Raw genomic sequence first — 25,356 nt, forward strand, 5'->3', positions numbered from 1 at the left:
GGAGAAGTCCTTACACACTGTGTGACTGTGTGCTTGTGTGTCCCTGTGACTGTGTGGTTGTATGATAATGTGTCAGTGTTTCCATGTGACTTTGTGACTGTGTGATTTGTGACTGTGTGACTGTGTGTCAGTGTTTCTGTGTGAACTTATGACTGTGTGTCTGTGTGATAATGTGTCAGTGTTTTCATGTGACCTTGTGACTGTATGAGTGTGTCTGTGTTCTGTGTGAATGTGTGTCATTCTGTGTCTGTGTTCTGTGTGGATGTGTGTCAGTGTGACTGTGTGTCTGTGTGACCATGTGACCATGTATCAGCGTCTCCATGCGACCTTGTGATTGTGTAATGCTTCTGCATGGCTGTGTGTTTGTGTGACTATGTGTCTGTGTTTCTATGTGACCATGTGTCAGTGTGACTATGTGTCTATGTGATTGTGTGACCATGTGATCATGTATCAGTGTTTCCATGTGAACTTGTGACTGTTTCTGTGTGACTATGTCAGTGTGATTGTGTCTGTGTTTCTGTGTGAACGTTTGTCAGTATGATTGTGTGACTGCATGCCAGTGTGACTGTGTGTCTATGTGACCATGTATCAACATCTCCATGTGAGCTTGTCACTGTGTAATGTTTCTGTATGACTGCGTGTTTGTGTTTCTATGTGACCATGTGTCAGTGTGACTGTATATCTATGTGATTTTGTGACTGTGTGTCAGTGTTTCCATGTGAACTTGTGGCTGTGTTTCTGTGTAATTGTTGGTCTGTGTGACTGCATCTGTGTGTCATTGTGAACATGTGTCAGTGTGACTGTGTATCAGTGTGACTATGTGATTGTATGACTGTGTGACCATGTGTCAGTGTCTCCATGTGACCTCGTGACTGTGACTATTTCTGTGTGACTGTTTGTGTGACTCTGTGTCTGTTTCTGAATGACCATGTGTCATTGTGACTGGGTGTCTGTGTGATTGTGTGACTCTGTGATCATGTGTCAGTGTTTCCATGTGAACTTGTGACTGTATTTCTGTGTGAACATGTGTCCGTGTGACTGTGACTGTATTTCTGTGAGACCGTGTATCTATGTGATTGTGCGTCTGTGTGACCATGTGTCAGTGTTTCCATGTGAACTTGTGACTGTGTTTCTGTGTGAACACGTGTCAGTGTGACTGTGTGTCTTTGCCTACCTGTCCATATGTGATGAGTGCATACCATGCGTGTGTTTGCAACTGTGCACAGGTTCACAGGAGTCCGAGCAACAAGACCTTTCTGAGAGTCAGGCATTTACATTCTTGAGTGGGTGACCCAAGGGAAGCCATGACTTTGGGTTCTGTGAATAATTCAATGCTCTAAGCCTGGGGCTGAAGAGGTGCCACCCAGCCAGGAGGAAAGGAACCGGGACCCTGTACATGATCTTCTGTGCTTTCTGACCTTGCTCACCCAAGGCAGAAAGGAGCTCGTTATGTGGTGATTGTCTGTAAGCAACTTGAAATTGCCAGTTTTTCTAGGAGTCCCCACCCTTTGGTTTGGGAGCCTGTCCCACGAAAAAAAATTGTGGTGGGGATGGGACCCAGAGCTGTGAGAACAGAGAGTCCGTGTACCCCGACCTGTGCAGAGGGAAGGCTGCGATGCATTGTCTGCCGCTCTGGCAGGGTGCACATACCCTGGAGACAGCGTTTTGGTTGTCAGGAAATTAGAGGCTTTGTTCAAAGCCAAGAAAAAAAAATTGATTCCCAAATCCAGGAGCTGAGGAAGAGAGAATTCCAGGGCTGTAGTGCGGTTGTGTCTTTGTTGTGTCTTTTTCGTTTAGTGCTGCTGAAGCAATAACATGTAATGACCTGAGCGTTGCCGCCTTTCTGCTGCCAGCTGCCTCCAGCGCCTGGGAAGTTGGCTGACCTGAGGAGAAGCCAAGGGTGGCTAATGAGTCATTAAGAGTCTTTATCAAATTAGGATTATAATCCATCTCAACATGCAGAGGAAAATGTTTCAAATTATCTACTTTCTTAATTGCAACTCAAAGATTTGGCAGGAAATTATCATGAGAGATAATGTCTGGAAATTGATGGATTGTGCTGATGTGTGTCTAAGCTTCCCTAACTCTAATAGCTGTAGAACTCATCCACACACACACACGTACATATGCTTACACTGACACTTTGTATACACAAACACCCCTGCTATCCATACGTGTTCAAATTACTGCCCAGGCAGACACATACACACTCGTGCACACACAGATTATGTCTGCATAGCAGGTCAAGAAATTTGCATTTATTAGTTAATTTGAATAGGCTGAGATTGTTACCAGATGCTGAGAAAATGAGAGATTGGGAAGGAGAAGGTAGGATATAAAAGAAACACTTAGTCCTTGCCTTCATGAAGTTCAAAAGCTGCTTGAATTTTAAGACGTATTTGAAATTTAAGAACATGTACAAAGCAACATACAAATGTATACTACTATGGTGGGAATGTGATCACATAAGCTCTGGGGACATAGGACATAGGTGTCTTGAATTAAGTAGTTTCTGGAGTGGTTGAGTTTTGATTTGGGTGTGGACATTACCACTGGGTATTGTGAAAGTAGCCAATGGGAATAAAGGTAGAAAGGGATGTACCAAGTCTGTCAAAAGGACCACACAGGCAAGCAGTGACACAATATATACCCAGAGTCTCTGAAGATGGTTGAGGCTGGAAGACAAACCCTGATTTGTGTTGAGAATCCAAGTGGATTCTTACTTGACTGTTAAATTGGGAGAGATTGGAACTTCACCCTTTCCACGTCCCTCCTACTAGGCCTCAGTTTCTCTGCTGTAAAATATGGATGTGATCTGAAGGCAGAATTAGGCTTTTCCACATCTCTCATGGCCCCCGAAAACCTTTAAGATTTCTGTGAGTTCAGGGATTGTGATTTACTCATCTTCATAGCCCAATGCCTTCTATGTGCCTGGACAGCCTAGATGCTGAATGGGAACCAATGAGCTGGTAGGTTTCTTAGAGGCTATCAGTGTATGCATGCTGAATGAGTGAATCAGTGAATAAAGGAATGGATGAGGGGGGCAAGGGAGTGAAAGTTTATGCTTTATGAAGGAGCAATTCAGAATGGTGGTTTGGAGTGTGGGTTCTGATGGCAGCCTGTCTGAGTTCATGCCTGGCGATAAGTCCCTTCACTTACCTAAGCCTTAGAGGGTGCTGTGGAGACCTGATAAACAATGCATGTTCGGCACTCCGCATGGAGTCTGGCACCCAGCAAATAAGCAACACATATAAGCTATTATTATTGCTGTGGTTTTGTTTTGTTCTTCCTTGCTAAGTAAACCGTGGTCCCTATGCGAGGTAAGCTGGGGGTTTCTTGTTCCCCCATTCAGTCACTCTTCTTCACTGTCCCCTTCTAATGCGATAAGACAGGACCACCTTCTGCAGGACATGTGGCCTTCACCTCTTCCCAGGGTTGTTGGTTGCTCCTCTGAGCCCTGCAGTCTGGCTGCCATGGGGCCCGGCTGCCAGAATGAAGTTGGGAGCCCAGCCATGCAAAATCCTCAGCTCAGGAGGCTTAGAGTTTGGATGCAGCATCAAAGGCAGCAAATGCTGATAGGGTTCCTTCCTGGGGACAGGGCGGAGAGGGTCCACTGGGTGAGCAGAAGGATGCAGATGGTTCTGTGTGAGGCGGTGGTGATGCGAGTGGTGAGAATGGAGATGGGGCTGAAGGAGAGTATGATGGCAGCAGGAGTGACAGTTGTGATGGCTAGGAGGGTGCTGAAAAGGAGACAGGAGACAAGGGGCTCAGGGATGGATCCTTCAGTCCAAATGGGAGAGGTGGTTTTTGTTTGGTGAGAATAACACTTTCAAAACTCTATGTAACCCTGGGCAGGGGTTGGGGGTGGGGAGTTCTTAGCCACCTCTGCAGTCTGACGGAGGCCCTGAATAGCCTAATGATCTCCTTTCATGCTGGTCCTCTGTGGGGTCGGCAGAAGCAGAAGAGATGGAGGAGCTGGAGAGCTGGAGTGATACATGATAAATAATAAAGGTTTCAGCATCCAAACATAGCTTCTACCAGAACAAAAACGAAGCCTGGAAGGGAGACTTCAATAAATGGAATGCAAGTCACATAGTAATTTTAAACTTGCTAGTGGCCACACTGAAAAAGTAAAAGAAACAGGTGAAGATATTTTTAACGGCCTATTATATTTTTATTTAACTCCATGTATCCAAAATATTACTATTTTAATATGTAACACATATAAAATAATTCTTAATGAAATGTTTCACATTCTTTTTTATAGATGAAATTTTCTAAATTTATTACACACACAGCACATCACAGTTAGGTCTCGCCACCTTTCAAGCACTCAGGGCCTGCATGTGGCTAGTGGCTGCTGTAGTGGACAGCACAGGTTTAAATCCTTCTTTCTCAAATGTTTTTGGCCAAACTTTTGGGATGGCATTTCCCAGAAATGACTCTTTTTGGAAATCATCATAACATTCTCTCTTGTCTTCCTAAATATAGTAGAAATATTCTCTCTTCCAATCTCTCTCTTTCTCAGTTCTTTCAAGCTGGCTGTGATCCTTCCCACCCCTTGCTAGAACCTAGAAAGAACTTTGAAATTACTCAGAAATCTTCTTTTTCCTTTCCTGCCACCCACAGATCCTCTTATCTGGAGCTAAGGCCCGGACAGCTCCCACCTGAGAGCTGGTATCTCTGTGTGTGTGTGTGTGTGTGTGTGTGTGTGTCTGTGTGTGTGTCTGTGTGTGTGTGTGTGTGTGTGTCTCTGTGTGTGTGTGTCTGTGTGTGTGTGTGTGTGTGTGTGTGTGTGTGTGTGTGTGTGTGTGTCTGTGTGTGTGTCTCTGTGTGTGTGTCTGTGTGTGTGCGTGTGTGTGTGTGTCTGTGTGTGTGTGTGTGTCTGTGTGTCTGTGTGTGTGTCTCTGTGTGTGTGTGTGTGTGTGTGTGTCTGTGTGTGTGTGTGTGTGTCTGTGTGTGTGCGTGTGTGTGTGTGTCTGTGTGTGTGTGTCTGTGTGTCTGTGTGTGTGTCTCTGTGTGTGTGTGTCTGTGTGTGTGTGTGTGCGTGTGTGTGTGTCTGTGTGTGTGTGTGTGTGTGTCTGTGTGTGTCTCTGTGTGTGTGTGTGTGTGTCTGTGTGTGTGTCTGTCTGTGTGTGTGTCTGTGTGTGTGTGTGTGCGTGTGTGTGTGTCTGTGTGTGTGTGTGTGTCTGTGTGTCTGTGTGTGTCTCTGTGTGTGTGTGTGTGTGTGTCTGTGTGTGTGTGTGCGTGTGGACTTGGGGTGGGGTGGGGAGATGCTTGGGATAAGTAAGGGATGGGGAGGAGACAGTGCTTGAAGAAACTTCCCCAAAGTGCATCAGCACCATAAAGAAGATGGGTTTTTAAAAAGCTTTGGGGATTATATTGCGCCTATATTAGAGGAGCTGGTTAAAGGCATGACCCAATTAATTGCCTATCGTGTGCCCAAAGGACAGGCTGCTGCTTCCCCCTGCTTCAGAGGGTGGGAGTGGGATGAGGGAGCCGAGAGGCTTTCCCAGGGCCAAAATAAATAAATAAATAAATAAATAAAAATTCTGAGATGGGCGAGGGGCCTGGACATCCCAGCTTCCAGCTCACAGCAAAATCCTGGACCCCCACTCCGTTATGGAGGAGTTCTAGCATCTGAGTTTTTATACCTCTCAGGTCCCCCCTGTCTGCCCACCCCTTTCTCCAAAGGATGTGCCCTTCCTGCATTATTTCATCAGGAGCAGAGCCTTCTTCACTTGGCCTTGGCTTCCCCCCTCCCTGCCACAGCCCCACCTGGATCCAGGGTCAGGAAGGAGGCCTTAGGTAGAGAGAAGGTCCCCCTGCCCTCATTTCCTTGCTGCCATTATCCATGTTGCAGCCCTCAGGGCCTGTGGCAGCCTTCTCCGTAAACAATATCTCCCTTCCTCAGGCCAATTAAATCAGCACTATAATAAAGGCAAAGGCAAAGGCAAATGCAAAGCACTGGGCAGCCCTGGGTAAAGGGCTATTAAACCTAATGCTGCCATTCATTTATTGAAGAGCCTCCCATGTGCCAGGGACTGTGCTAAGCTTGTTACATTTGTGATTTTATTTAATCCCCATGGTCCCATGAGTTGGATTCTATTATCATCCTCATTTCACAAACACAGAAACTGAGACTTGGCACTCGCCGGTAACGTCCCAGATAGCTGGCCATTTCATTACAGGGTGGAGAGCTGAGCCAGGGCCTGGTGATTCCAGAGCTGGTGTTCTCTTTTGGGGGATCCAAGGATCCTTTGAAGAGAGGTGATATATCTGTGAAAGCTTAAAAGCAGATAGGATTCGGAAGATAGGAAAAGGGGGAATGAAAACCCAGGGCTGAAGGAAGAGCGTGAGCAAGTACAGGAAGGGCCCAGAATCCGGAATGTGTTCTGGGGCCCATGAGCTGGAGCAGGAGTGCTGGGTAGAATGGAAGTTCCCAGACCTCACAACTGCAGTGGCTTTTAAAATAAGGGCTCCAAGACCTTTCTCCAGACTGATTTCTCTAGGGGTGGAACCCGGAACCCTGAATTATAAAGAAGTTCCCCCGGGGGGTTGGGGTGGGGGTTCTGATGCAGGGTGGGGGTTCTGATTCTGGAAATCACTAGAAGGTAGAGTTGGAGAGGTGTTAGCAGGAATGCAGGAGATTAGCCTGAAAGTGAATGAGGGCCAGATGAGGAGGATGAACTTGAAGGCCATGCTAAGGAGTGTGCCATTCAAGGTTCTTCTTTTTATTATAAGGCCCAGTAACTTTTCAGGTGAAATCCTATAAGCAATGGAAAGCTACTGATGATTTTCAGGGGAAACCAAGGTGTGATCCAACCTTTGTTTTAGGAAGAACATCCTTCTGCAAGTGTACAGGAGGGATTGGAGATACTGGAGGCATTTAGACCATTTAGAAAATAATCAAAATATTCCAGGTGGCTGGTGACAAGTCTGTCAACTAGGACTGGAACAATGATGGAGAAATATGTTTCATTCCGTTCACTCCAACAAGCATTTCTTTAATATGTTTTCTGGATTGTGCACCAGACCAGGTTTTAGGGATCCTAAGATGAAATCAGATATTGTCCCCATCTTCAGGGAACTCACAATCTATCAATATTCATTAAAAATAATTAAGTTGAGAGTGAAGGGAACTGGTAGTTGGGGGTATAATGAACTAAATTGTGCCCACCACCCAAATTAATATGTTGACACCCTAACCCCCAAGGGTGACTGTATATGAAGACAGGGCCTTTAGGGAGGTTAAGCGAGGTCATAAGGGTAGGCCACAATCCAACAGGACTGTCCTTATAAGATGAGGGAGAGACCACCAGAGCTGTCTCTCTACCTGTGTACACAGAGAAGAGGCCACGCGACGGCACAGTGAGAAGGTGCCATCCACAAGCCAGGAGGAGAGGACTCTCCAGAAACAACTCTGCTGGCACCTTGATCTTGACCTTCCAGCCTCCACAACTGTAAGAAAATCAACGTCTCTTGTTCAATCCATCCAGTGTATGGCATTTTGTTATGGCAGCTTGAGCAAACCAATACAGCCAGGTCTTAAATTTTTATTCATAGTGTGACATTGGCAGAATTCAGTTGGGCCGTTGATCACCCACATTGGAAGCTTGGAGGAGACAGCATGGGCTGGTGTGGGCTGCTGATACCACAGATAAAGTGCGGGTAGAGTGAGAAGAGGGCCCAGAACCAAACAGGAACTCCAACATTTAGGAGTGATAACTAGGATTTGTAGAAACTTCTATTTGTTTATAATGTCAGTGTGTTGACGGTTTATACAATACAACATGTACATTCATCTCCATTCTCTTCTTCATCCTCAGAGGGATGATGGGGAAGAAATTGTAGAGTATCTGTAGTGCATTCTTAATTTCTACTCTATCTCTTCTCTACTCATTGACAGAGCCAGAACTGAGATGTGGAACTCAAGGAATTTGACGTACTGACAACTCATTTGTTCATTAATTATTTACTAGCTTGTGTCTTCTGTTGATTCCTGTATTATCGCTACTTAATGTTTTACATATTGGTGCTTTGTCTTCTTCAACAAATGAATGCTTCTTGAGGACAGGAGCCATAACCGGAGCCTCTTTGCTTCTGCTGTTTACTCTTAGTGCTAGCACACAGCAGAGCTTCTGGTGGGTGCAGGGAAAATATTTGCTTTCCGTGATTATAAAAATGATGGTTATATTTTGGATAATCATTTTTTAAGCTCTTGCAAATGACAAAAATAGTCAAAGCAAGATATATTTACTTAAAACTACGATGTGCAGTTTAAAGCACCAAAAAGGTATTAGTGAAAATCATAATATTTAAAGACTCCAAAAATTTTAATAGCTCGTGGCAATGGAGCTCCCATATCAGGAAAGTGTTGGGCATTGAACTAGATTTCAGAAAACGAGGGGTGTGACAGGTGTAAATCAGTGATGCAAGGCTGTTGCCTGCGGTCCTATTTATGGCTCACTGACACCTCTCTGATGGAGTGAATTCAGCCTGATTTTCCCCTCTGACTCGGCAGGCTGTAGCAACTCACTGGGAGCCATGGGAAAGAGAAAAACCCCTCCCTCCAGAGGTCCTGGGCAGAGACAAATGGATCTCCCCTCCCCCTCCCTTATCTGAAGAGGGCTTCCCTCTGAGAGTTTATGGCAGCCTGACCTCCAGCCTCTGGGTTGGAGAATCTGGCCGCTTCTGTACCACATAAAAAGGGCAAGTGCATTCATTATTATTATATTATTATACAATGTATAATATATAATAGCGATTATGCTGTCAGCAGCCAGAGACTCTGATCAGATCAGAGGCTAGGGTGACATAAATCCACCTAGTGAAGTTTTTGGAGGTTGTGTGTGAAGGTGAGAGGATTCTACTTGGTCTATAATGGGGGCTACCACTGAAGAGTTTCTCCCACAAGCAGCGGTGGAGGGTGGATTTGGGGGTACTGGGAGGATCTGGACAAACAGTAGTGTGTGTATCTGGGATGTGATGTAAGCAGGATCTCAGCTGCCTCTCCTGAGCCAGGCAACGCTAACAGCTCTCATCCTTGCCCATGACGGAGGCAGGTGAGCAGCGACCCAGAGGCCTGAGAAGAGCTCAGGGTCAGCTTCGACTTCTTGAGTCAGATTCTTTACTGAAAAGCCGGTGGCTGGGTTTCACTTTCTGCTTTCCCGCTTATGTTGGTGTCTTTGTCTGGGCTTCATCCAGGCCCCCTGCCTGGCCTGGGGTCAGAGGATCAATGGCTGCCTGACTGGCTGAAAGGGCTCCTCTATGGGGAGCAAGAAACAAACTTCCAGAGGCAGAAGGGGTTCTCTTGTCCCTTTATGCGGAGGGCCATGTGCTAAGTTGTGGAAGCAAGCATGCGTGCTCTGGTGTGTGGCTCTTAGTAGGACTGTGATCTCTGTTGAGTGAACGGAGGCACTTGTGGGTCTACACATGCCTGCTTTTGTCTTCCACTGTAGACAGCACATAACGAGCCCATTTCCGCCCTGATGTAGATGAAGCCACCCCAGCAGGCCCAGGCTGAAACAGCCCAGCTGGTCTCTCCCTATATGACTGCACCTCTGCCCCCAGAACTCTGGGAACTCACTGAGTTTCTTGAGGACTTTTTATTAGAATGAAATAGCAGTGGCTTAGAGCAGGCTTGCCTGACATTTGCAAAGAACTACTATACTGACAAAACCTCTCCACTCTTTCCTCTCTCCCTCTGCCCCACCTTGAACCAGACATCCCGGGAAGCCCCCAGCAGAAAAAGCTCTTGAGACCAGGAATAACTAACCAGAGTGTCATCTGAACACCTTTTCTGGGGCCAGGGTAATGAGAATTATTCAAATGCAATCATAAAAATGAGGCCAGCCAGGCAGGAAAGGGGGAGGGGGAGTGCTGGTGGAAGGAAGGATTTCTTGCCCGTTTTAAGTTTCATCATTTCTGGGGAGTTCTCTTGGGGTCCACAGAAAATCTCACCTCATCTCAGTCCCCTCAGCACCGGTGATATCTTGGAACTCGGCCCCGGTTGTTCGCTAAGGGGGACTTGGCTTGGAGGAGGGAGGGTGCTCCTGAGTTCCTGGGGGTCCACCGCGCTCCCCATCCGAGGCTCCTCGCGAGTGAAGCCGCTTCTCCAGGCCGCCCGCCTCCCCGCCTCAGGAGCAGGCCCGCGCCCGCCGCCCGAGAGCCTCCAGTAGAGGGAGACACTCCAGCGGCTCCTCCGACTTGGCAGCGGCCGGGCCGGGAGTGGGTGGGGGTGATGGGGGGTGGGGAGAAAGGGGGAGTGGGGAGAGGGGAGGTGTGAAGGGGGGGTTCGGGGGGCGGGTCCCTGTGCCGCTGACGTCCCGAGCAGTGCTGGGAAGTATAGGCTGTGTTGTCACGCCGGTGTCAGTCTGATGAAGATTGGCATCAGGTAAGCTGTCATTCATTTCCATGTCAGAGACGCTTTTGCAGGCGGCGGCGGCGGCGCGGCGGCGGCTGCTGCTGCGGGCGGCTGCCTCAGAGCGCGTGTGTTTTATTCCAGTCCCCAAGCCAGAGTATTATTCATTGCGACAGGGCAAGGAGGAGAGAGGGAGAGAGGGAGGCAGCAGGGAGGAGAGAGAGGGAGGCAGCAGGGAGGAGGGAGGCAGGGAGCAGCGAGGGACGGCGGGAGCGTACAGAGAGAAGCTGGGGAAGCGCCGGGAGAGCGCGGAGCGGAGCAGCGTGAGGGGCGGCGAGGCCAGGCACGGAGGCTGCGAGAGCCCCGCGGGCCGCCCGCTTCCCTGCCCGGCCAGCGCTCAGACCCGCTGCCGCCGCCGCCTCGCCGCGCTTGGGCCCGTGGCCGGCCGCGCATTGTCCGCGGGTGCAAGGAGCCTGGCTGCGGACTCGGATCGCCGCGGGCCCAACCCCGTAGCTGGCGGGCGGGGAGCTGTGCGCCGGGAGCGCCAGGGGACCCCAGAATAGGAACAGGCACGCCGGCCGGAGACCGGGTGCCGGAGGCTCCCGGCTGGGCGCTCCGCGGGGCAAGGCTGGGAACCGCGGGCAGGCTCCAGGTTCTCTTTCTCCCGGCTTCGGGCGTCCTTGGGGCCGGCGCTTATTCGGCGCCACTAGCCTAGAGCTGCTTTCCAGCGGCTGGAAGCGGGAGCGGTCCCAGGCTGGGGCCGGGTGACCGAAGGAGTGGAGGAGCCGCGGCCGCGGCCGGCCGGGCCTGGAGAGGCAGGGCGAATGGGGGTTTGCGGGCGGATCGGTGCAGACAGGGGAACACCGGCGGGGTCCGGGCAGCCAGGAACTGAGGGACTACGCGCAGGGACCCTCACCCAGGGAGGAGCGAGAATGTGTAGGGTCACCGGCTTTCCGTGATTGTTGGGGATCTTTGGTGAGGCGGGCGTAGGGGCCCGCGCGAGGCTTGGGAATCGGGAGCCCTTCTGGCTCGAGAACTAGGGGATGAGTTCGTAAAAGAGGGGACTGAAAGCGCTCGGGAGCGGAGAGCTGAGGGGGATGGGTCAGGGTCCCGAATCTGCCGCGCAAAGTTTGCATTTCTTTCGGGTTAGGTGACGGGGCTTTCCTGGCTCCCGATTCCCAGGAAGAAACGAGCGAAATGGGCCGCCCTTTCCCGGGGCTCTTCACCGCGGAGCCGGGGGTTTCCGCGCGGTGGGTAGACTCTGGTTGGGAACTGAGGGGTAGACGCTTTGTGGATCGGCCCTGAATTAGGGCTGGGTTTTAGGACCAGGCTGGAGTTTGGTTTATAGGATCCAGACTGTTTACGGAATCGGGATTGAAGGGCCGATAAGTAGTTTACACGCCGGCCAGAGCAGAGTGCTGGAGGTCGGAGTTGGGGGCTGGAGAAACGGGTGGCGTTTTTAGGATTCAGTAACAGGATCACAGCTTTTTCTTGTGGTCGAGGCTATTGGAATTTGGGGAGGGTCGCACGCGGGGGTCCTGGACCTCTGCGTGTGAAAAAGTGTTTAGGTAAGCGACGAAAGTAGTTGATCTGAGCCGTGGCAGGGGAGCCCCGAATTTTTGCTGCTTCCCCCCGAAAGTGTTTAGGAGGAGAGGACTTGGGCCACACAGGACCCGGTCCTAGGAGAGCGATTCCGGGAAGCGGACAGATCGAAGAGACCACCTGGGCGAAGCGGCAGGGCAGCCTCGCCGGGCTGGAAGTGGATCGGAGGACCCGACCCAGGCGGCTCAGAGTGCTCCAGGAGCCACTTGGGTCTGCGGGTGCAGCGCGGCGGGGCGGGAACGGTGGCCCCCAGGGGCCGCGGCCTGCGATAAAGGCGGGGAAGTGGGGGCAGCGCTAGCAGCGAGGTGCCGCAGTGGGCCGGGAGTCTGGGCTGTGGCCCAGGGTAGGACTGGTTCGAACTCCAGTGCCCTGATTGGAGCCGCTTCCTGTGCTTACCCTCGCCGGGCTGAGAAGCCCACAAACCCGGCCTTTGGTGCGCCCGGGGGAGAAGGAAGCTTGGGGTGCCCTACTGTCATCTCTCCTGTCCTGAGACTTCAGGATATTGGCTTTTCGGGTTTCAAATGCTCTATAACTGGTGGAAGCCAAAAGCTTCGCATTTTAGGCAGATTAGACGATCTTCCCCGCCCCAGATCTGAGAATGATGGTGTTCAAACATAACACGGTCTATTACCTAAAGCCCCTGCCCCTGCCCTCCTGCTCTCTCTGCCGTTCTGGCCTTCTGAGGCCCCAGAACCTTGGTGGAAGCGAGGAGGGAGGGTCCCGTTTCTGGTCTCATAATCTCCCACTCCGGCTGCATACCCATAGCTTAGGCCTAGCTCTGGGGTGTGGGATGGGAAGGGGTCCCGACCAGGGAGGTAGGTTATTCTCTGGGCATCTAGAGAAAGAGTGTGTGTGGGGGGGGGAGGAGGGTATTGAGGGGAGGAAGATTTGAGATTTCCTCCTTTTAATATTAAATCCACCTTCCCAGCCCCCTGCACCCTTGGCAGGGAGAGCCAGACAGCCCTTACAGGACACGGAAGACGCACGACCCACGACCCACGAGTGGCCTCGGCGGCCCGGGGCGCGGCGACTGCCGCCGCGGAGCTCCAAGGCTGTTGTTTTGCAGGCTTGGAATTCGTGAGAGCTCTCTCCCGCTGAGAGCCCGAGGGGGGAGGGAGCCGTGACCCCACGGAGACTCCCTGGTCACCGCCTCCTCTTTGTGAGCGGGAAAGGCATGAAAGCCAAGAGAAAGAGAGGCTGCTCAGAATGAGGGGCAGGGGGTTACTGGAGGGAGATGGGCCCGACCACCGCTCACAGTAAAATGCCTCGTGCGAATTGCACTGAAGTATACCCAACTTGATACTGGCTGTTTTATGATCCTCTCTGGGAGTTTACTGCTCTCTGCTTTAAAGTCTATAGATTGCTTTAAGTTAATGAAAGTGCTGCTTTCAAAAGGGGCTTTTATTGTGCGGCAGTGGCAAATCCAGTACCTCCCCTTTACTCTTCCAAAATGGGTCTGTTTAAAAAGAGGGAGCTTGCTGGAGTTCCCACATGGACACAGCTTGGGGGAGGTTGCCATGTGACAATGGAATTAATAAAAGTTAATGTCCAAGTGATTCTGTAAGACGAGTTTGCTTCTTTTCCAGTCCGGTTTCATCTGTTCATTTTTGTGTTGCCTTTGGGCTGTCACTGAGTCTGCCTTTAAATGTTGCTTGGTGCCTCCTCAGCAGCCTCTCCCAGCATTGCTTTAGGTAGGCCTGACCCTGTTCAATTAAACCCAAACTGGATTTCAGGATTTCAGCCCAGCTGCCAATTCCAACTGCAACTAAAATATTTACTCGGGGCTGGAGGAGGGGCTCGCCTCGCGTTTAGTAAGATAAACGTGTTTAAATGGCTGGGAACCTTGAGAAGGAACAAGGCAGGCTGGTTTTCAGTGCTTTTTGCTTTTTCAGTCTGTTTGGCACAAAAGGTGAGATGACAAGGTTTTTGACTAGGTCCTAACACAGAAACTGCAGTGGGCTCAGGCTGTGGCTTTGACCGCATGTCATAACCATTTAAACTGTGGTTAGTTGTTCAAAGCTCAAAGCTTCTCCAAGCTGGGTTTCATTAACTCTACACCAGTTGCCTGGAAGTTCAGTAGCAATAAATTGTATAAACACATTTGAAGTAAGTTAGTGATGAAATAAGGAGAATTACTGTCTTGTGAGTGGAGAATCCTGAATTCATGGAGTTCTAGCTTAACTGGAAACATACCTCCTCTCCCTTGGCCTTGAAGTTTATGGGTGCACCAGAGTGTGTGTTAAATTTCTTTCTGCCATGTCCATCTTCAACCTGGGCTGTAACTCATTAGAGACCAAGGCATGCCTAGAAAGCAAAACGGCTGGATTTTAAAGGGGTCTCTATTAGCCTGGTTTAGGAACCAAACCAGACCGATCGACCTGACTTCCTTACCTTCCGCGAATCCAACGTGCAACGTAAACAGCAGCGGAGCAGGACAAAATTAGATGTCTAAATGTTAGAGTCTTAATAATACTGCGTTGTTAGCATTTGAATTTGTTTTTATTAAAGAAACAACCAATAAAATTTATAGGCTTCCAACATGTTGCAAGACTTCCTTGCTATTTATTTAGTTCCCCCCTCCCTACTTTCTGAAATTCTATCTCTAATCTCAGACTTTTGTTCCCGATTTATTTAATCTGGAGCACATTTTCTAAATTAGTTCGAGGAGGGTGAGAAAGGCTGTTATGAGTTTTCCTTTTTCCTACGCTGTGTGGCACAAGGACTGCGATGCTGTAAGATATATATAAACGTGTGATGCAATTGCTGGAGGTGACGGCATGTGAAGCCAAGTGTCTGGATCAAACAAAACGCAGATCCGAGTATGGAGAGGGTGAAAACGATGCTGCAGAGGAAAAACTGAGGAAGTTCTAATGGAAAATGAAATCATCATGAACCACGTTAGCCTGAGTCTAGCCAACACACCATGCTTTGTATAAAACACTTCACGTGAGATCTGTGACTTATTGAAGATTGAATTATATTGAGAAGCAGAATTTAGAGGGAGGAGCTCCATGGGCTGGGTTCTATCCAGGCAGCATGGCCAGGATTGTTGTGATGGGGATCTGCTAATTTAATTAAATCTAATACCTGATGGGAAAGGGAGGAAGGAGGGAGGGAAGTGGTGGGCAGATAATCAAGGTTGGCAGGTCGGCATGCTGAGCTAGTGTTTAGGCTGAAATTTAGTGGCCTGGTCTCTTTTCACTCTGTTATTGCCTGGGCTGCATGACTCCAGGGGTCATCTAGCTTCTGGGCCTTGGTTTCTTCATCTGTAAAGTAGAATGTATCACACACAGTTCTCACTAGGGTGAGAGGATGGGCTCGATCAAGCACAGGCTGCGCTCTGAGTAAAGAAAATGGGAGACAGAGGCTTCTCAGCAGCAAAGTCACATTCTTCGGTGTGTTTTCTTTCCTCGCCTGGCTCCAGGACCTTCCCCACAACTCTCAGCAGTTCTTAGGCTATAGTAAAGCGGCTGGATTCCTGCCTTGCATTACATCCTAGAATTGGAAAGGCCTGCTGTGATTCCAAAAACCATTTACACTTTACCAAGAGGGGCAATTTTGGCTGAGCTGGGGGATCCAGCCCGCTTCTTCCAAATGGTGTTACCTGGAATAGCTTTCACGCATCAGATGAATGCAGAATCTGACTTATCAAAAATGCAGTCCCTTCTCTTTATTCCACTGGGAAGGCAAGACTTGAGCCCTGACTGGTGTGTGTGACATCTGGTTGGCTGCGGCGGGGGGTGGGTACTGGTCTGGAGCTAGCCATGGCCTGAACCTTTCTTAGCAGTCTCTGCTGGCAGATCAAAGCAGATTCTGGGCCAGAAAGCCCAAGAAGTTACACCCGGCACTTACACAAAACTGTGTGCGCGCTCATAGACTCCTTCTGTTCCGGTGTCTGATTTGTAAAAGCTAGCTCTGATCCTGGAGACGCGGCTCCGGTGGAATGCTTGTCTTTAATTCTCCCTAGTCTGTGGGGATTCCTTGGGGTAATTTTTCCTCCGCATATCCTTCTCAGCCAGTCACGGGCAACATCTTAGTCTCCATTTTGATTGGGGGTGGGAGACAGGGCTGGAGATTGAGGGAGCAACAGTTGGAGGCACAGTCTTTCTAACTGAACTCCAGCTTTTCCTCCCGTCCAGAACCCCCAGGAGAGAGGGAGAAGCAAGCCTGGGACAGCTCAGTTAGTCTCATGTGGTCAAGCAGAGCTTGAGAAGAGCTTGCTGCAAACGTGTTGTCTTCAGGGGGATCTGCTGTTTGGCTTGGATGCCTCACTGCAGGCCCGGCCTGCCTGGGTTTCTAATTACAAGAAGGACGTTTCTGCTAAGACCTATCTCACTAAAAACACATCCCTGCGTGTAATAAGAAACCCTAAACCAGGCAGGATATTTTAAAACTGAAGCAACGAAGATTAGATTAAGTCTCCACCAAACAGCTTCGTTCTTGTATTATTTTTGGCTGGAATGTGGAGAAAAGCAGCTGGCCCTGGGGCCCAGAGCAGACTCTGGAGGGTTCGGATAGGGCTGGGGTGGGTGGCGTAACTGTTAGTTCTCTGCTCAGTAGGAACCTGGCCAATTTGAGTACAGCTCAGTCAAGGCAGTGGGGGTGCCCAGTGCGGGAGGGGGAAGGCTGGGGTGGAGGAGGAGCCAGATCCAGATGGGCCAGAAAGCGGCCACAGAAGCAGCAGGTCACAGGGCACTGAGGCTTGTAAATCCTCCACCTCATTAGGATGTAGTCTTTTGTGTTCAACTTACGCCTCTGCTCACACCCCCATCCCAAACCTAGTAAACATGGCTTTTGGAGGAACATTAATAGACAGGATACTTTTCTAGGTGGAGAGAGGGAACAAATAGTTGTTGAAGATTCTTGGAAATAGAACCGAGTAATCTGGCATCATGGGCAGGTGTCCTGCCATGCTGGGGAGGGGCAGCATGGCATTCATCCATTCCCTTTGTTCTTCCATTCAGCAAATATTTATAGAGTGTCTTCTATGTCCCCAGCACAGTCCTAGGCATTGAGGAGACAGCAGCAAAAACAAAGCAAACACATTGCCATAAAGTCTGTCTTCAAGGAGCTTGCTTGTGGTGGGGCAGTGTTGAGTATGGGCTTTATTTAGCATCAGGCAAAACTTCATTTAGAGCCTAGCCCTGCTCTTACCTATCATATGGATCTAGACAAGTTGCTTAACATCTTCGATCCAGTGACCCCATTTGTAAATTGGGAAGTAAAAGCACATAGCTCGTAGGACCGTTGAGAGGGCATCCGTTAAGTCCTAGCACGGTGTCTGGCACAGAGGAGAGGCTCAATCATGGTTTACTCTCCTCTGTCATGTTATTTTGGAGCTGATGATCCAGTTGGAGGATTATCCCTTTCCCTTTCCTTTTGCTTCCCCAGAACCTGGCTTGGGCCCTTTCCCGGGTCACTGGTACCTTCAACCAGCATTGCACAAATAGCCAGTCAATGCTGTGGCCTGGTGCTGCCCGCTGTGCACAGCCCTGGCAGCGGCTGCAGTAGAAAACAGGTATACAGACCCTGAGGACACTTTGCGGACGAGGGGTGTTTGGGGTTCACGGTAGAGGGGGCACATACAACACACAGACATGAGAGATGATGGACAGAGGTGACGTGGAAAAAGCCACCAACCAGGTGTTAACCACAGGAGGCAACAGTGGGGCAGGACGTGGAGTGACCAGGACAGAGTGGAGTCACAGGGCAGACTTCTGGGGGGAAGGGGGTCTCTGCAGAGTGTTAGAGGAGGACTGGCTGAGCGGCTGGCCAGCGGGGAAGTGAAACATGAGCCTCCTAGGTCATGGTGCTCTGCGCTGTCCTGGGGACTGCAAAGGAGCAGCCTGGACTAGAAGGAGGAACTCAGCCCCCTCTGCCTATCCCAGGCGGCCAGAAGTGGGCTGTCCCTGCCCCAGGAGCGCCAGGTAGGCCTCCTTGTTGGGGTCCAGTTTCCCTTACACACCGAGGGATTTCCGAGCCGGCCTTTCCATGTTGACTTCTCAATGGGTAGAACTTAGACCAGTGAGTTGGTGCATGAGGCAAACAAACTCGCTTCACTCCTTGTTGCAACATGGCTTTCTTACCTAAGATCCCCTTTTTCCCTAAGCAGAGAGAGCAGAGACTCTAAGCCCACATCCAGCCCTCTTCTGTCTCAGGAACAATGAAGCTGATCGATATCAGGGTGATCGGGATGGTGGAGAGAATGGGGTCGGGACTGGTAGTTTAAGGATGGTGGATTCCACTGTGGACTCGGCCGCTGACTGATATGTGACCTTCAACAAGGGACTTACCTTCTCTGTATGTCAGTGTCCTCACTTATCCAGTGAGGAGCTTGAACTTGCCCCCAGAGGTCCCTTTCTACTCAAAGTTCCAGGATTCTGGGTTTCCTCCCAACTGGATTGCTTCGTGGCCAGGCAATCATTAAAACCACCGCCACCGCTGCAAATCCAAGCAAAGAATCATGATGACATTCAACAGATGGCAGAGGCTTGGCCTCTGTGGTATAGAGTCTTAAGGGCAGTGTGGGGGGCTGGGGATTGGTTCTGACCCTTCTGATGGCCTGCCTGGGACAAATGGATGTGTCCTAGCAATAGGGGTTGGCTCCATGAGGCAGCAATTTCAGTCTGAAGACTCACTAGCTTCTTCACAAAAAGCAACGTTTACTTTTCTTGTTGAGACAGCGTGGGGCTAGGGGAAGCAATACGGGCTTTGGAGTCAGATTCTGGGTTCTGACCCTGGTTCTACTACAGCTAAGCAGTGTGCACATCACTTAACCTCTCTGAGCCTCCATTTTCTTGGCCTTATAGGTAAGGATAGTAATACTACTAAGCATATTTAAAGCTGCTGTGAAAACTCTAGAAGAAAACATCTGTAAGTGATTGGCACTTGGCAAGCTCATGGTGAATAAATATTAGTCTTCTCCCCTAATAAAGCTCATTCTCACGTGCCCTTGTTTGAGCCTCTTAGCCTTGTGAAGCAGGTAAAATGGGCATTGTATCATTTTATAAGTAAGAGAAACTGGGGCTCAGGGAGTGGCTAAAGTGGCAGGTGCAGGAAGTGGGTGCAGATGTATCTGTTTGTAGTGATGGAACACATCATTTAGGGTAGCCCAGGCCTATCTTCTGCGATGATGGTTCTTCCTTTAGCCTTCTGGAGACAACACAAGCCACTCCTGAGCTCTACCTATTCCTCTCCCGGGATCTTTCATAAAAGAACCAACTGAACTCATCTCCTCCGTTACTCAAATCTTTGGCAAATGCTGGAAAGAGCTACTGTTGTGGAAACCAAAATCTAGAAGATCTATTTTTTACTTCCACAAAGCCATCAGTCTCAGGTGGGGCTGGGAGGGCCCGCACTAAGAGGTAGAGGTAGATTTAGGAGCAGGGGGTATCTCATGGCTGTGAGTGGGGGCGCTGGAGCTGCAGTGTTGCCTTGGTCTGCCAGCCCAGGTGTAAGCTGAACCCCTGGGTGGAAAGAATTCCCTCGGGGGCTCATGCCCGTGGTCATCAGCTCACAATCCAGACAGATGTCAAGCCCGACAGACACCAAGGGGAGTTTAGCCTGTTAGTGGTAGCATCTGTCTAATTCCTATTAGGTAAGAGGAGGGCACAGTCTCTCTGGGTTCCAGGGTAGCACAATGGGTCTGTGCTGGAGTAGTGGCAAGTGAGCTCCACCCCAGAGCTTCCCCTCATGGTCCTCAGTCCACAGTGCATTGTTAAGGAATGGACGCTCCTTTGTTCCAAGTCCTGTGCTAGGTCTGAATGTGATGTGACCTCCTCCTTCTGAGGAGCTGTCCTACCTTCCTCCCAGGAGACCTTCCTCTGTGGAGATTGTCAGCTCTATCTCCAGGTCCAGGGCAGGGAGACAAATGCCCAGAGAGTCAAGTATATGCCCCAGGCCCAGGGTCGACAGGTGCTTGTTCTCATTCTCATTTCCTCCCTAGGAATCCACCTGTCAATAGGTGTGGCCTGAACCCACTCTTTAATTAGTGCCCATTAGCATGCTGTGGGGAACACTCGGTGGCCTCATCCTCTAGGAGCTACATATTTTTGATGAGGAGACCAAACAAAACGCACGTGAAATTGAGAACAAGCTTTGACCTTGACTCATCTCTTAGCTTCTCTGGATTACAGAATCCTCATTTTATACAATAAGCAGGTTACCCTTGACTCTCTTCAAGGCCCCTTTCAAGTCTATTCTTCTACAACTGTATGGGCTGTACATGCGAGGTCCATCAGGCACCATGAGTTTGTAGAAGGTGATAGCACACCAGAGAACACTCAGCCCAGCAGTGGGAAGGCCTGTCTACCTCCAGGCAGGTGAGCGGGTGGGAAGATATATTGCAGAGGTAGCTGGCTTCATTTATTTGTCTGCAGGGGCTGGGAGAGTGCTTGTTGAGAGGGACCCTGCGGAGTCCCCCAGCTTCCAGGAGGGTCATGGGGACAGAAATCAGGCAGGAGAGCCCGGCAGAGTGGGAACTCAAGACCGCTGCTCCCCTGTGACCCACACAGTGGTGGTGGAGGGAGCTCCTCTCCCGGCCCCTCTCCCACTCTGCCCCCCACCCACCGGCCCTGGGCGGAAAGAACTGGTTTCATAGTAGGGCAGCGGTCTCCTGGGGCCCTCTTGACTTGTGAGACAGATTCTGGAGGAAAGCCAAGGAGCTCGAAAGGATTCCTCCAGCCTTCCCTGGAGCCTGTTTCCAAGGAACCTGACTTAGTCTCCTGCACTGGCATAGCATCCCTTGAGAAGTCACCTCCATTCATGAGAGCCTCTTAGTGGCAGCAAGATGGAGGACTGCTAACTCCTGCTGACTTCCAGATTGTAGGGGAAGCCCCTTTCCAAGCTGGACATCTGGTCTCCTGGAATACTTTTCAAAGTCATTTCCATTGGGTTTGAGGAGAAGGAAGGAAGGAAGGGAGGAAGGAAGGAGAGCTTCAATCCCAGGCAGTCCTCCACAGAGCACCACTGGCTGCTGGCAGGGGTGATGGGAACTTCCTAGCATTTCTGCTGCACAGAGTCCTGGTTCTGGTGGCCCTGGCCTGGCTGTGGTGGAACTGGGCTCTGGGGAGAGAGGCTGCCACAGCTAGCTTGCAGGTAAAGGCAGGAGAAGGATGTTCCCTGAGCTCTGTGATTTCTGGGTAGCTGTGCAAGACCTCCAGCATGAAGGCCACAGACGAGTGGAGGCTCCTTTGCTGTGTGGTAGGCTCTGTGCCGGGCCCTGTGCTGGGGGCTGTCACCGCTATTTTGTTGAGTCATCAGTGTAGACCCAAGAAAAGTGAGGCTCAGAGAAGGTAAGAGAATTTGCCCAAGGTCACCCAGCTATGAGTGAGACAGGCCAGTGTAGAACAAGCAACAGGTATGGGTGTGGGCCTTGATAGAGCCCTCTGCTCACTATGGGACCTTCAGAGCTGGCCTCACTTTCCCCGTCAGTCAGCTGGTGGCAATAACACCTACTGTCAGGGCTGTGGGGAAGATCAAGTGAGTGAATGTCTGTGGATGTGTTATACATGTTGTATAAACATAAATGACAGCGCCTACACAGTGCCTTGCATGTAATATGTGGGGGAGAAAATTGGGTGGCACAGACTATATGTTTCTTATTAGTTTAAAATAGAGTATACACACAAATTCACACGCCTTCTCGTACTCACTCACAGCGTGATGACAACCATGTTTAGGTGATTCAAAGCTGGCAGGGTGGCTTTCCATGACTTCCTTGTGGCTGTGGCAGGCATGAGTTCCCCTGGGATCCCTGAGCACCCGGTAGTTTTGCCAATTCAAGCTCAGAGTCAACCAGCTGGGACTGGGGCCTCCTAAGTGCCCGTGGTTGTTCTCATGTAGGTTTTCCCATCTAATCCAGTGTGGGAGGCTGTCAGGGGCCTGGGGTGAGGTGGGGGTTGGTCTCCACCAGGTCCTGTTGGCTTGAAGCAGGCCTTGGTTCCCTTCTTGCTAGTCACATTCACTAGATAGATTTTTACTGAGTGCCTTCTACGTGTCAGACCCTGCGGAGGCGCTAGGGATATGACCGTGAACTAGACAGATGGGTTCCTGTTGGGAGGGCTCACAGACCATGGGAGAGGAAGACATTCAAGTTCTGTGGGTAATTAGTTGAACCACAAGAGCCATCCAAAAGTCCAGGAAGCTGTGAGGGCCTCAACAGGGAGCATGACCTACTGTGGGGGTCCGGGGGGTTTTGGAGGGCATCCTGGAGGAAGGGAGCTTCAAGCTAAGGCATGAAGGGAGACTTCCCGTGCACTAGGTAAGAGCAGGCACAGGAACTCTAGTCACCTCGGGCTGGCCTGGCCTGACCTCATGCTGAGTTTTGTCCCTCCTGTGGGGCCCTTCCTAGGGAGAGTGTGGACCGGCCCCTTCTTCCCCAGTGCCTTGTTTTCCATCCCAGGCAAGGGCAGAGCAAGGTGAGAGGAAGACAGTCGGGCACCAGGAGAATGCTGCCAGGGGTTCTGCTCTCACCCGAGCTTCCCTGTCGCATCACAGAGCAGGATGCAATTCCCACACCCCCTGTCCCCCTCGTCTGCCATCCTATGCTCCTTGAGGACGTGGTTTTCAGGGAGCCTTTAGAAAATTCAGGCATCCCTTCCGCATTCTTCCTACAGCCCCAGTTAGGGCCCTGGTGATACCCTAGGGCTTCCTCGCAATGCTCATGCTCACGGTTTACCTAAGTCTGATTTCTGGAAAGCCCTCATGGGCGGCAGCTGTGATGGGGGGAGAAATGACTCAGCCCATTTTGCTCAGCACCAGCCACAGAGGGACAGTGTCTTCTGAGGACTTGGTGCAGTGACCAGGGCTGTGTCTTCCCTTTGGAAACACTGAGGGAAATTCGTGAATATTTTGCCGTCTTGTAATTTGGAGGGGGGCAGTGAGGAGAGGCAGCAGAGGGAGGCTAGAGAAAGACTGATGGATTTAAGTGACAAGAGCTATAAATCCACAGTTACATGGATATGAAAAGGAAAGCCAGTGGCCTCCTGCCTAGGGTTCGGGCATCGTCAGAGTTAGCAAAAGGTACCTGCTTTGGGCTCAGGCAGGCAGGGGTTAAAGCCCAGCTTCTGCTGCTTGCTGGCTATGTGATCCTGCGCAACTTCTTAACCTGTCTGAGCCTTAGTTTCTTCCATTTTGTGAAACTGGAGTAACAATGTCCCTGTGCAGAGGATTCAGTGAGGTAACAGTAAAGATCCTGCTCCAGTCCTGGCCACGGAAGGTGCTCATATGTGTGAGTTCCTTTCCCGTCACTTCCTTCTCTCTCCCCACCGTGCTGCACGGGACCCAGGTACCCCTTCAGAGGCAGGAGGCAGGAGGACGTGCGAGCAGGAACGCTGTGGGCTGTGGGCCTCTCTGGGGAACACAGCTAGAATGGCTGACTAAAGATCCTGAGCTGGCTGGGACAGCAATGTCAGAGCCTGGGGAGGCTTCACAGAAGCAGGAGAAGCAGTGCTCTGGGTGTCCTGGAAGAACCAGGCAGCACAGGTGGCCTCAAGGAGGGCTGTGAAGCAGGGAATCTTTGTAACTGGGAGTAGGAAGGAAGGGAGGGAGAGAGGGAGGAAATGAACATTTGTGAATTGTCTACTGTGTTTTGACATTGAGCGAGGTACATTAATGCTCATATTTTTGATTTTATAAATTTAGAAGCATAGAATCTTCAAGTCAGAACATCTCAGAACGAGAAAGGACACATGAAACCATCCATCCATCCATCCATCCATTCCAACCATCGTATTTTATATGTGGGGAAACTGAAGCACAGAGAGGGACAGTAACTTACCTAAGGTCACACAGGAAATCAGTGGCAGAGGGTTAGAAACTGTCCAGGGCATGTGGTGGCTTACACCTGTAATCCCAGCACTTTGGGAGGCCGAGTTGGGGGATCACCTCAGGTTGGGAGCAGCCTGACCAACATGGAGAAATCCCGTCTCTACTAAAAATACAAAATTAGCTGGGCGTGGTGGTGCATGCCTGTAATCCCAGCTACTCGGGAGGCTGAGGCAGGAGAATCGCCTCAGGAGGTGAACCAAGAGGTGGAGGTTGCAGTGAGCCGAGATCGTGCCACTATACTCCAGCCTGGGCAACAGAGCGAAACTCTGTCTCAAGAAAGAAAGAGAGAAAGAGAGAAAGAGAGAAAGAGAGAAAGAGAGAAAGAGAGAAAGAGAGAAAGAGAGAAAGAGAGAAAGAGAGAAAGAGAGAGAGAGAGAGAGAGAGAGAGAGAGAGAGAGAGAGAGAGAGGAGGGAGGGAGGGAGGGAGGGAGGGAGGGAGGAAGGAAGGAAGGAAGGAAGGAAGGAAGGAAGGAAGGAAGGAAGGAAGGAAGGAAGGAGAAAGAAGAAAGGAAAAGAAAAGAAAGAGAGAAAGAAACTGCCTAGGGCAGGGCAGTTGGGGCAGAGCATAGTCTTTAGAATCAAAGACTGGGCTTAACTACAGAAACACTTGCTATATGACCCAGGAAAACTTGCCTCCTGAGCCTCAGTTCTCTTATCTGTAAAATGGTACAGTAATTCTCAACTCAAGTGGCAGCCAGGACAACGAAAGGAGATAGCCGGTGTAAAGTGCGCGGTGTGGTGTCGGGCTCGGATGGCACAGGTCCTTTGCCTTCAAGCCTTGCCCTCTCCCATGTGTTTCATGGCTCCGGCCACACCTGTAGAACCAACCAATGAACCCTGTGTTTGTCCCACCGTGTGTCCCCTGGGCTTAATGAACAGAAGGCCTGAGGATTTATTCATTCTTTCATTCACTTATTCCTCAAGTATTTATTAGGTATCCTGAGCATGTGCCCAGCATTATCTTGGTGCCAGGGATGGAAAGGTGAGCAAACTCAGGTGGCTTCTATCCTGATAGGGTTCACAGTTAGATGGCAAACAGAGACGTTACTTTTTAAAAAATCACACGAATAAATGTGAGAATATGAGTGACACACGAGCTTTGAGGAGAAGAGCCTAACACTGTGGGAGCGTTCTTCAACAGGAAGATTTTATCTGGAGAGAGCAGGGCAGGGCCTCCCTGGGGAGTGATGTTTGAGCTGAGCCTGAAGGGAGATAAGGCAAAACTGAGAAAAGATGGAAGGAAAATCGCGTCCCAGGCAGGGGGAACATAGGGTTGAAGGCCCCCAGCAGGGAGGAAGGGCTGTGCCTGCAAGGGCTGACAGGCAGCCGGGGGGCTGCAGCAGAGGGGCGGGTCAGGTGTGAGTCACTGAGCTGTGCCTTAGAGGAGCTTGCGGGAGAACCCCTGGAGTCTGACTCTGAAGCAGGGCTGCACCTGCGGGGAGAGGTGGGTAAACTGAGTCTGAGATTCTGACATGGAGACCAGGCCAGCATTTGGCTATAGTCCTGGACAGAGAAACAGATGTTTCCAAGCCTCAGTTTTTCTGCCCCTAAATGAACATAAT

At 50.4% G+C, this 25,356-nt stretch overlaps 2 protein-coding genes across 8 annotated transcripts in view; one reads left to right on the plus strand and one right to left on the minus strand.

Moving 5' to 3' along the window:
- The window catches only part of HEPACAM (hepatic and glial cell adhesion molecule), a 543,784-nt gene that overhangs the window by 250,633 nt on the left and 267,795 nt on the right, over nucleotides 1–25,356 (minus strand). The window lies entirely within an intron of this gene.
- Nucleotides 1–25,356, plus strand: part of PKNOX2 (PBX/knotted 1 homeobox 2) — a 329,979-nt gene that overhangs the window by 50,918 nt on the left and 253,705 nt on the right. For 5 of the 7 annotated variants that reach the window (XM_050755701.1, XM_050755706.1, XM_050755702.1 and 2 more), the window contains exon 1: nucleotides 10,249–10,396. The exons of the other annotated variants lie outside the window; for them this stretch is intronic. The gene's annotated coding sequence lies outside the window, so the exon portion shown is untranslated. Of the gene's footprint in view, nucleotides 1–10,248; nucleotides 10,397–25,356 lie in introns of those variants that run through there. 7 annotated transcript variants of the gene reach the window in all.

Source organism: Macaca thibetana, chromosome 14, assembly GCF_024542745.1.
Source record: "Macaca thibetana thibetana isolate TM-01 chromosome 14, ASM2454274v1, whole genome shotgun sequence".
Taxonomy (NCBI): domain Eukaryota; kingdom Metazoa; phylum Chordata; class Mammalia; order Primates; family Cercopithecidae; genus Macaca; species Macaca thibetana.